Genomic DNA, 10560 nt, shown 5'->3' on the forward strand with positions numbered 1-10560 from the left:
CCAATTATTAAAAATCTGACTGTCACAAGAAATTAATCAGAACTTCTGGAATCAATCTTTTTTCTGTTGAGTTTCAAAATTTGTCTATATTCCTAGTTTAGACTATTTTATAAACTGTCTGTTTCTTTGTTTTAAAGTAATTTCTGTATTCTACCTCACACTTCACAGAATCACAGAATGGGTCAGGTTGGAAGAGACCACAGTGGGTCATCTGGTCCAACCTCCCTGCTCAAGCAGTGTCATCCCAAAGCACATGGCACAGGATTGTGTCCAGACTGTTCTGGAATATCTCCAGTGAGGGAGAGTCCACACCCTCTCTGTGCAATGTGCTCCAGTCACTCGCACAGTGAAGAAATTCTTCCTCATGTTCAGGTGGAACTTCCTGTACACCAGTTTCTGCCCATTGCCTCTTGTCTTATATTTGAGGCATTCAGGGTTTCTGTACAAAACACATCCTCCAAACAAACTGTTTTGCTCAGTTTCAGCACAGTGCCTCCTAAGATGAAGGTCCTAATCACTGACTGTAACACCAAATATCGGTACCACCCCACTGTGGTGGTGGGTTGACCTTCACTGGATGCCAGGTGCCCACCAAGCTGCTCTATCATTGCCCCTTCTCAGCTGGACATGGGAGAGAGAATAAGACAGAAAACAACTCCTAGGTTGAAATAAGGTAGTTTGCTAGAGCAAAAGCAAGAGATTGTGCTCACATAAGCAAAGAGGGGAAAAAAGGAGGTTTTATTCTCTTCTCCCCACCAACAAGCAATGTCCAGCCACTTCTCAGGAAACAGGGCCTCAGTACATGTAGTGGTTGCTCCAGAAGGTGAACATTATACATAAAGAATGTCCCCCCTTCCATCACTTTTCTTTAGCTTTTGTATCTGAGCTGACATCCTATGGTATGGAATATCCCTTTGGTTAGTTTGGATCAGCTGGCCTGGTTGTGTCCCTTCCCAAGATCTTGCCCACCCTCAGTGCTCTGATGGGGAGAGTGTTGGGTAGACAACCTTGATGCTGTGCCAGCTCTGCTCAGCAGTAGCCAAGACACTGGTGTGTTACCAACACCTTTCCAGCTCCTAATGCAAAGCACAGCACTGGGGAAATGAACTCCACCTCAACCAGACCCAACACACCTACATATGAATAAACAAAAGTGCACACACACACACAGAACCACACAGGTGAACTTCCTTCTAAATAGTTCTTCTGTACTAGCAAGACTTCCAGATCATTATGGAACCATTATCATTATGATGTTTTTTCTCCAATAAGGAAATAAGACGTAGAGAAATATTTCTCTGTGTATTATTTACAGTTGTTCAAAATGATGCATATAAATATAGCATTAAAGAAACCACCAGTTTTTATCACAGTTGTTTGTTATTATCAGCAAAATTTACCTCTATAAGAATTGTAGTTTCTCAGAGGCAGACCCTCCTGCTCACAGTGTTTCTGTTCTGAAAACTGGGACCGTCTCCCTCTCTTTTCTTACCTGCGTGATAATGCTGAATGAAGGACCACCAGCCAGCTCCCTGGCTTCATGAGCTGAAATCCTGGGAGACCTGTCACAGGGAGATGTCAGCAAGAAGGCAGACACCTGCATTCTCTAGATGAGTTATTAAAGGGCATGAGAAAATATTGTCCTCCAAAGTTCATACAATGTTAAGATCTGAAGGGAATACTTAAGTTTACCCTTTGTCACAAGCCTGCACTCAGGGTTAGATAACTGAACAGTAACTCCACTGTCCACTGAAAAAGGAGGGTTCTATTTTTCTCGTTTCTTGTCATACATGTAGACTAAAGAAACAGTTTTCATTATTCCTTCCTCAAACCCCCAGTATTTGTCTCTGTTAGGAAGAAATTGCATAGTTATCTTACTGACCTTCTCTGCCTCTTTTAATTCACTTCTGCATCTGTCTCCATGACTCAGTGGAGCCTGGTCCCACGTTCAGAGTGTGGGTGTCTGCAGGCAGCTGCAGACACTCCCACCCCTCTGAGCTCCTCCTTGTCATACAGCCACAGCTGAGCACTGGCTGGCAATGGCCAGCAGCTCCTCATCTGTTTTTCCCGTGTGCCAGAGACAGCAAGGCACACAGCAAGGCCCAGTAGCCTCTTAGACACAAATATGACATCCATGGCACAATTAAAATAGACAGATTGTGAACATGTGGCTTTCCAGCAGAAATGAGGGGTAGCCACATGTTCACTGTGGTGGCCAAGCTTTATAGAGATGGTTTAGTGGGTGTCCAGCTTAGCTTTTTCTCTGTGGAGAAGCAGAAGCTAAATTAAAACCAAACAAAAAACAGCAAGAGCAAAAAAAAACCCCAAACCAAATGAAAGCAAGAACAAACAAACAGAAAACAAAAGAAAGGAAAAAAAAAAGAGAAACCCACAGAGCTTAGGTTGACTGCAGGCTTAAACCACATGTTGTAAAATGTAGAAAATTATCTTTGGTCTTTGAAACAGAGCTCACATGGGTGCTAATTGGCCCACTGAATTTACACTGTCTCTGAGGGTTGAATCTCTTGGCTATTATGGCTTATAGGCTCATGGCCCAGCTATTGTATTGCATGCACATCAGTACAAAAAGGTTTGGCAGCTACTTGTGCTCCCACGAGGGCAATAATATCAGTGATCCTTCCTCAGGTGTTCTCCGGTTCTGTCTTTGCTCAGAGGAGAAACAGGTTTTGTACAGACAATCTGGCCTTTCACCCCTGTTGTGCCTTGCCAAGTAAAACCTCCTTCTCTGTTTTCTTCCCTCCTTGTACTTGAAAATGACACTTCTTTGACTCAAACAAATAATTTCCCTCATATAGCTGTAGAGTCTGTTTGTATTATTACTTTCATGAGAGCAGAATATTCATGTATTACACTAGTAAACTATTTTTGATATGCAGGTAAACAGCACTGACTAAAGAAACCTGTGCCAGTCACAGAAGGACTTGGCCTGCCTTTAGCTAAGGAGCTTCTGCCAGCTCACATTTGCCAGTCAGGTGTCAGCCCTATTGACACTCTTACTGCTGAAGCTGTGCCAACAGAAGTCAATATAAAGATGCCTTTTTGGATGCAAAACCATTCCTCAATTGACAGGAAGGGATATGAGGTATTTGCATGCCAGGGCAACTGCATGACCATTCGAGGTGCAGCTGCACATTAACTAGTTGTACCTGTGGGGCAGATATCAGGCTGTGACGCTCAGGGGTTGGCAAAAAAAAGGAACTTGTGAAAAGGTGTGAACAAAAATCCAGGACTCCTGCTGCCTCACAGCTCTCCTTTAAGCACAGGAACATGCTCCTGGAAGGGTAAAGCATCTGTTTTTGGAAGCAGCTCTGTGGCACAGTAGAGTGATATAACAGAGCACTGTTTCTTCCCTATCCTACCCTCCTATTTTTCTATACCTGTTTTTAGGCTGCAGAACCTGTCTGCATGCCTGGCCCATTTCTGTGCTAATCATTAGCTCACAAGTGTTGTGTTGCTTCTCTGTCAAGAGTTTTGTTTGTTTTCCAATTGTCATGCACAGATTCCTCAGGGAAATCAGAGAACACAGGTGGACTTTCTGATTGTTGCTTTGTTGTCATTATGGTAATCTTTAAAAGAAGAACAAACCCACAAAAATAAACAAAACAAAAGGCACACAGCATTCTTGTCAGAAGGAAGATGACTCTTTTGACTCTCTTTGAGAAATGATCAGTGTGTGTAAAATTAAATATACTATGTACTTTATCTAACTGTCAATTTATTCAGCTCTTCCACTCTTAACAAGCAGAAATAGGTTTCAGGAACTGGAAATGTGTACAAAGAGATAAGAAATATGACAATTTTAATCTTTAGCATTAAGACAGTGTTGAACTTTCCATGGAAAGCCTCATGGTACATGATGATATTTTTCCCAAGTGATGGTCCTGACACAGATGTGTTATTTTTTGTTATTCCTAGTCCTTAAACGTTCTATCCAAAGAAAAGGTTCATTAATCTCTTGAAATAGGAGGAACTGGTTACTGTTGCAGGCAAAGAAGGCAGGAAAGGACTATTTAAGTCAGTTTTATATGAAAGTTAGAGATTGAATAATGTTTTGTGGATCACATGGAACTTGTATCTATATTTGTGAGCTAAAAGACCTAAAGCATGGGCTTAAATATTGTCTGTGATCACCCATGCTACCAAATAGTATTCTGCTGGCCAGAGTTTATATGGCAGCATGAACCCTCTTGGCATGATAATATCACCCTGTTTGGAGACAGAGATGGTCAGTTTGCCAGTTGTGCTGATCACTCAAACTCAGAAATAGAGCTTGTTCTTTATTTAAAGTATTGGACAAAGAATTGGTCTGATATCTGCTGAAATTCAGATTCAAACTTGAACCTTGTAAGCAAGCAGGAGATGCCTTGCCTGTAAAAACATTCTTTATTTCTTTGTGAGCAGTTTTTCTTCCAAATATAAGTACTAATTACAGCTATATCTTTTCATGCTTTCCTGGATTAGCAAAGGGATATAGCAACTAGTAAATAAATCCACATGAGTAGGAGACATCATTTAATTAGATAGGACTAGATGAATGCTAGAAGGCTTATACTGGATACCATCAGTAGCATGCAGACAATTTATCTGCTCTCTTGCTCGTGAGACGTTTATGATTGGATATTCATGCTAATCATTAGTGTGGATAAGTGTGGCTTCATTTTCTATCAACAATTTACAGCATGTTTTCTGGGATTTTACCCCTTGTTTGACTGCTTGAAAAGATGTAGAGAAATCTCTGTAGGGGAAAAATACAGTAGGTATTATTTTAAAGTACCTGCACCTTCAAGCACAAATTCTTTTCTTTGTGAGCAGAAATGTTAGCATTTTCAGGGGGGAAAAAAACCAACTATTACAATCCCTACCCCATCTGTGTCATCTGTGTGTCATGTCCATGACCTCCTGGGCTGTGGTGGAAGGCTGACAGGGAAAAAGGACAAGTACTGCCTTTAACTGCACAAATTGGCTGAGTGGTTGGACATGCATTCCCCAGGAAAGAAGACTTTTAACAGAATGTGTGAATGGAATATCTGATATACTTTTTTAACTGTTTTGAAGCAAAATTTTGGCTGACCAAATGAAAATCCTTGGCTGTCATTCAGAAAGCAACCTTTTGCAGACCTTATGCTTGTCTGCACCACCAAAGGTTCTGTATGTGTAGAACATTTGCTGTTCAAACATTCTCACTGAAACCATGATGGGGAGAAAGAGGGCAGACAGATGGGTATAAATGAGCAGAGGTGAATAAGGGGTTGTGTGATGTGCTAAGGCAAGATTTCTGCTGAATTCCTCTATCTAGCTGCCTTGTGATCTGATGTACCAAGTGCAGCACACACATGATTCACCTTTATTAAATATCTTAAACTTTGCATACAAAACATAGCTTAACAACTCAAACTGCTTGGCTGTCTCTGCTTCTGAGGTGCAGCTCCTATTAGTCATTCACAAGGATCTGACCTCTGTTTAGTTTGGTGGATTCTGCAGCAGGAGCATCCTAGCAGGGCCTGGACCAGCCAGATTGTTCACCAAGCATCTCAGTCACCACGCTGAAGAGCATAATTAGCTGGAAGAGGAAATTCGGTGGGACAGTGAAAAGTTCCCATACTGGAGAGGTCCTGTAGCAATGAATTGAATGAGTTGCTGTGGAGCCACCTAAGAGTTCAGCATATTGCCTTATTTCAGGTGGGTGCCTTCTACCACTGTACAACCAACTACATGGGGAGTTTCTGGACAAGTCTGATGGTGTCTTAATAATTTATGTTTACATAGAACAGCCTGGATGCACAGCTACATTGCAACTATAATGGAAACTTGAATTTGATCCTTATTTAATCTTTATAACTTAAGTTCTATAGTTCTTACCTCAACCTTAATGATACTATGGGTCCTGAAAATGTTAACTTGTACTTTGCAGACTGTTTTCAGCAGTTGTTTTGGATCAAGTCCTACAAAGGATGAAGCATTCCCTGGTCCTCTAATTCATTTTATCAAGAATTATTAGCTCTATTTTAAAGATCACCTACTGAATTTGCAATTTTTAGGAGTAGGCTTTTCGTTCAATTTTTTAATACTAACAAGTAACTTGGAGGATTCAGTTAAACAATTTTACATCCCTCATAAGGCTTAAAAACACTGACTGTTGTGGTTACCTCATTATACTTAACCTGTAGAGGTTTGTGGTTTTTTGTTGGGTTTGGGTGGTTTGTCAGGTTTTGGGTGGGTTTTTGGGTATGTGTGTGTGTAGACTTCATGGGATTGTGAATAGCCCTCTGATTTCCTTTATTCTTCTTCCTTTATTTATCTGAATGATCCTTAAAGATTGGAAACTTCAGCATAAATTTATGAAAACTTTTGAAGACAAAAATAAACCCCACAAGAGCAATGGAAGTCTGCTCTCATGTAATGAAAAAACAAGTCTCTAAATAATTTATTCAGCAAACCCTAGCAAAGTATTGAATTCTTACCCACAGTGAAAGGTATGTGGCCAGTTTTAGTGCTTACCTACCTGTATCTTTTAAGACTTGGGCCAATAAACATCACAGTCAATAAAACATTCTGAAAACACTTTCCTATTTGAGAATATACTTTTTTTTTCTGGTTTAATAAATATGATGTATTCAAAGTCATGCATTCCTCCCATGTCTCTGGTTGGAAATAATGTGACCTGTTGCTTCCAAAATGTTGGCACAATAGGTCTGCTATTCTTATACTAAGTCAACATGAAAGAACATAAGTTATTCTCTATTTTCCGTTTTTCAAGATGCAGTGAAATGTTTGCAGCTTGAACTTGGGATGGGAGACTGTATCATTTAAAGAAGAGCAGCACCATTTGAAGAACAGCAGCTGGTGATATTTATGCCTAGTAGAGAACAATGTGTGTTCTTCCCTAAAGAACATCCAACTTTTATCTTGGTAGTGTGCCAGACCACATTTAAAAAATAATCAATTGGCTGACTCAATATTTCTAATGCAATTTGCAAGATGAATCTATTCGTGGTTGAGCTAAATCTTGGAACACAGAGCCTAGGAGGAAAATGTCTAAGGACTACAGGAATCTTAGTTTTAACTTTTGAGGGACACACATGTAAATATATGAGTTTAGGCAAACATTCAAAGAACAAGGCTGAGGGCACCAACTTTTCAGTTCTAATACATCAAATGCTTGAAGAATAATGGAAAGAATGCAATATGTGGTATCATATACAGCAAGTGTCATCCTTCCTGCTGAGTTTGTATAAGCCCATGTGAGGTTTGTGGGTGACTGATGTCTCTGTTTTCTGCTTTGTGGTTGTATACACAAGCAAACAAAGCAACCTGTTTGAAACAAAGGGTGATGTTCTTTCCTTGCCATCACTGCTCACTGTGATTTCTGACCATTATTTCCAAACAAAACAAAATAAAGCATCCTGTCAAACTTCCCTACAACTTTCTAAGTTACCTTGGGGTCTGTCTTGGAAACCTTTGAGGCTGATTGCAGTGAATCACTTTAACTGCCAGCTTAGCCACTGAGGAGACAGAACTGTCACTGCATGAATGAGAGCTCTGCAACACAATATTGTCTGTAGTTTATATTGACATGACTGAAGAAAATTACATAAGCCAAATTTCTAGTTTTAAGGTGCAGCTTTAAGGGCTCTACCTTTGAAATATGAGCTTAGAAAGTTTTCCAGCCTTGTGATATACTGTTAATAAGCTGAGAAGACAATAAATTAAATGAACTACTAATATGCTGCCAGATATCACTATTCACAGATGATTGCTACAATTATTGCCAGGTAGTTTGGTACTACTCCAAGACTCCTAATGTGTATTCTAGGATGCTCAAACAAATGAGCAGCTCCTTGGTTCTGTGCTGCTGTAAGCACTGCCAGCTTTGCACTTCCCAGTCCTGTGGCATCGTCCTCTGGTAGGAAACACACCTCACCTCTGATACAGGTGTGTCAGCTGTGAGCAGTATCTCCACTATGGGGAAAACATCTTGAATGATTTACTTCCAGGTGACAGTCTTGCACTGGTTTTAGTACTGTGGACAAATGTAAATCTTATTCTGACCCTTTTAATTGTTCTTTACTATTATTGTTATTTTTAACAAGGTTTTGGCTTAGTGTGCCTGTTCCTTTGTGACATGAAAGGGAAGTAAGGACTGTATTCATTCCCATTTCAGCAAGAGGATAACTTCCTCAGATCTTGATTCCATATTTGAAGGAGAAGAAAATCTTCATGTTCAGTGTAGGGGAGGAAATGGAAGAAAACAACAGATGGGAGATGGAGCTCTGACAGGAAAAGAATCAATTGTATGAGTGAAGGACAGTGTGAGCTCACACTTCTGCCACTTTAGCAGGAGAGGAAGAGTCACAGTTACATTTCCCATGGTGAACTGTCTGTAAACCAACAGAACTGCAATAATTACCCTCAGATGAAGTAGGCTGAGACTTAGGACCCTGATGCAGACTTGTTACACAGATGCTGAGAAACACTGGGTAGCCCCAAATAGAGGTGTAACATGTCCATGTCCTGATTCCAGTCCTACCTGCCGATGGTAGGTACCAGCCTTACCAGACTCACTAGATTTGAAGCAAAAATAGCAAATGCACGTGACATGGGAAGAAGCCGTGACATGGGAAGAAGCCGTGACATGGTCTGAGCACAGGTCAGGGAACTGAAATATATTGCAAGTTATCCTCTCATATCCATATCTTTTTCTGTTACATAAAATGTGTGTTTTACTGTATTCCTGCTAATGACAGAAGTCAATAATTTTAGAGTATAATTGCAGCTTTAACAAGAAGGGAAAATATCTTCAAGCAAACCCTTCCGTATTGCTCCTGTGGGGGGTGAAAACCTCCCAGGTAAAGTCAGAGAGATAATGGTTTGTATTACATCTGAATTGATTCTCCCAAGACGTGTTGCCAATTTAGATGAGATAATAAGAATTTGTTCTGCATTTGCATATAAACAGGTAGAATTTAGAAAGCCAAATTTACTGTTAAATTAGAAAAATACCCTATTTCCATTAAGGAAATAAATAACTTTCTTGGAGAATCTCAGGAAAGACAAGATAAGAGAGAGCAGATCTTGCTGATCTAGAAGGTCCAGCCTATACCCCCTTTGATATTGCTGATCAAAGATTAGACCTTGATTAACCTCTTTTGTGTCAAACACATTTATTAGTACAGATTGGCTTCCTGAATAAGAGACTTAGTTCTGAATAGATCTTTGTTTATCCTCTTGACCTGTTTCTGCCACATTTTTATTATTATTATGCAAATATCTAGGTGACATCAAAGTCATACTCTTTCTGCATTTAATGTTGGAAAGATTTGAGGTAGTGCTCAGGTACTACAGTGATGATCAGAATGGACACACTGTCTCTAGCCAGGCCTATGCAAGGGTGAGTTTCTCCTCAACCAGCTTGAAAGGTAGATGTAATAGTCTAGGAAATTCTGATATATGGCAAATAAAATTTTGCATTTTATTTTATATTCTTACAACAAAACTCATTCCTACTTTCAGGCACTGGGACATGGGAAAGAATTGGAAACATGGAGAGTTACTAGAGAAAGGAGAGGCAGGAGCTTTAAAACGACTTTGCTTAATGAGGATTATGTATATTATAGTGTGAGTATACACACACAAGTATTTTTTCTCAGTTCATAAATTAAGTTGTGGGCATATTGCATGCAAAGTTAAATAGTATTAGTTTTGTGACTGTGTTTTTGTGCATGTGTTTGACATTAACATCTTTCTAAATAGAAAAGAAATTATCTATTAATCTGGTAGCTAGATCTGAAACAATGTGGACACAAAAAGACTAAATTAGATATGATGAAATTAGATTTGATGAGACTAGGGATAAAATTCAGAGTGTATAACATTATTTTCCTTAGGCATGAGGTGAGAGATTAATCTTACCTAACCTTAACTGTCTAAAAGTTATCTGTCTGGATTATCATTTAGAATCATACTACTGTCAATGAAAAGATAAATGAGCACTTCCAGAAGGTCATTCATCCCATTTTAAAACGTCTGTCTCTGGAGATCCCAATCTGTGTCTTTTATTCTCTCTATAGAGTCTAGATGAGGAGTTTGAACTCCATGCCTAACGTGGAGCAAGCCTAAAGTGTTGCATTTTGAACGTCTTCAAATATAATTATGATCATTCATGGTTCTACCTTACATGCTTACATAGTATTAACCCTTTTCTCCAGCCAGAGATGAAATAATCACCATTTTGATCATAGATGACAGACACAACTAAATACAGATTAAAACTTAAAAATTTACTGACCTAACCGATCACTTGTCCTCAAAATTATGCCGATTGTGAATGCTTTATAAAGCTTCTTCTTTTCTGTGATATGATTTACATTCTATATTTACATTTCATTATATTTGCGTTTCATTATCATATTCTATATGGTCATATAATTGGAAATTATGAATATTCCTCTTTTTTTTTCCTTTTTAATTGATGTGCCTAAAATAAATAGAGGAGTTTTGGTACCCTTCAGTAACAGTGTTTTGGTTAAGAGGTTCACCTGC

The 10560-nt window shown here is 39.3% G+C and overlaps 1 long non-coding RNA gene across 1 annotated transcript; it reads right to left on the bottom strand.

Annotated features, from left to right (window-relative positions):
- Positions 1–248: 248 nt before the first annotated feature.
- On the bottom strand, positions 249–9134 carry LOC116782056. Its single transcript, XR_004355108.1, has 3 exons — positions 9122–9134; positions 7434–7437; positions 249–329 (listed from the first exon to the last, which is right to left on the bottom strand). It is a non-coding gene; the product is annotated as an uncharacterized LOC116782056 (long non-coding RNA).
- Between the last annotated feature and the right edge of the window lie 1426 nt (positions 9135–10560).

The sequence above is a fragment of the Chiroxiphia lanceolata genome, chromosome 1 (assembly GCF_009829145.1).
Source record: "Chiroxiphia lanceolata isolate bChiLan1 chromosome 1, bChiLan1.pri, whole genome shotgun sequence".
Taxonomy (NCBI): Eukaryota; Metazoa; Chordata; class Aves; order Passeriformes; family Pipridae; genus Chiroxiphia; species Chiroxiphia lanceolata.